General features: G+C 32.4%; 1 protein-coding gene across 1 annotated transcript in view; it reads right to left on the bottom strand.

The window, feature by feature from the left end:
* LOC107703608 (leucine-rich repeat and fibronectin type-III domain-containing protein 2-like) overlaps positions 1-1,667 on the bottom strand; it is a 45,127-nt gene extending 43,460 nt beyond the window's left edge. Inside the window, exon 1 of the mRNA XM_016506302.1 lies at positions 1,591-1,667. The gene's annotated coding sequence lies outside the window, so the exon portion shown is untranslated. The remainder of the gene's footprint in view (positions 1-1,590) is intronic.
* Positions 1,668-1,670: the final 3 nt, after the last annotated feature.

The raw sequence follows: 1,670 nt of genomic DNA on the forward strand, positions 1-1,670 counted from the left end.
CAAAGATTTGTGAGATTGCGATGAACTGAGATGTCTTTTAGAGATTATAAATGCAGCGCTCTTTGCTGACATCCTGCCATGCCAAATCATGCACGCAGCAGCCGCTAGCTTTAGTTAAAAATAACAGTGTTATGTGAATGTTGATGCTTTAATAACAAATATTTATCGGGAGCGTGTATGCTGGGATTTCATACATTTAATGGAGAAAAAAGTAACATAACCTAACTAGTAATTTCTCAAAAAATGCATTGTACTACGGTGGTTAAGAAGGAAATTTACCCATGGTTGGGAGCCTGCTACAAGTTGACTAGGTTGACTAAGTTGACTAAGTTTCTTTAACCAGCAAATGTGGTTCATACAGGTCTATGATAGTTTATGCTAGTTTGGTGTTAGTTTGCCTGGCAGACCAGAACAGCCATTGTGTTCACTAGCAAAAACCTGGGTGATACTCATTGGCCGGCATGAAATAGCAGTAATATTGTGAAATTATTTGAAATTTAAAATAATGGTTTTCTAGTCTGACATACTTTAAAACATAATTTATTCCGGTGATCTAGTGCTGAATTTTGAGCATCATGACTCAAGTCTTTAGTGTCACATGATCCTTCATTAATCATTCTCACAAACTGATTTATTATCAATGTTGGAAACAGCTGTGCTGCTTATTATTTTTTTGAAACCTGTGATACTTTTCTCTTTTTTTTAGAATTATTTGATGAATAAACAGTTAAAAACAGCATTTATTTAATATAGATATGTTCTGTAACAATATTCTACCATTCAAACATTTGGGGTCAGAGTCTTTTTTTTTTTTTAAGGACATTAATACTTTTATTTCGAAATGATATGCTAAATTGTTAAAAAAAAAAAAGTGATAGTAAAGACTCACTGTATATTGTTGGTAAAGACTTTTTATTCAACTTTTAAAAAAGTATCACAAGATTACAATATATATATATATATATATATATATTAAGCAGCACTGTTTCTAACATTGATCATAATCAGCATATTATAGTTATTTCTGAAGAATCATGTGACACTGAAGACTAGAGTATTTGCTGATGAAAATTCAGCTTTGCATCACAGAAATACATTGTATTTTAAGTATATTAAAATAGAAAACAACATGTTTCCTGTTGCTACCACAAGGAGAAAGCAGTTTGTCAACCTTGATCCTAAGGCAACCAGACATGGACCATTACATATTCCATTTCATATTTGATTACATATACATTTGCATTCCACATCTAGAAGACATGTAAAAATAAATTCCCAGTCCCATAAAAAAAAAAAAAAAAAGTATTTAGAGTCAACTAATTACAGGGATCAACAACAATCTAAGCACCCTACTCAAGGGTACTATATACCTGTAGAGCAATACCATGACCTTTAAAAATATCTAACGTATATTTAAGTTCTCTCTCTCCTAAACAAATCTATTGAATGATTTATATGCTTAATTAGCTCTCTCCACCTTTTTTCATCAGTCAAACAATAAAAAGGGATAGGTGAAGGAGATGTAAATTGGCATAATCAAAGGGTGTGAGTACATGAACACCTCCACATCAACAAGTAGCTTATTCTTACCTATATTGTATTTTGTGCCATATGGTTCCTTCTTGCAGCCTTGATTTCAAACGCTCTCACACAGCAGGCTTACACCTGTA

This window comes from Sinocyclocheilus anshuiensis, unplaced genomic scaffold, assembly GCF_001515605.1.
Source record: "Sinocyclocheilus anshuiensis isolate Anshui unplaced genomic scaffold, SAMN03320099.WGS_v1.1 scaffold1248, whole genome shotgun sequence".
In the NCBI taxonomy this organism is placed as follows: Eukaryota; Metazoa; Chordata; class Actinopteri; order Cypriniformes; family Cyprinidae; genus Sinocyclocheilus; species Sinocyclocheilus anshuiensis.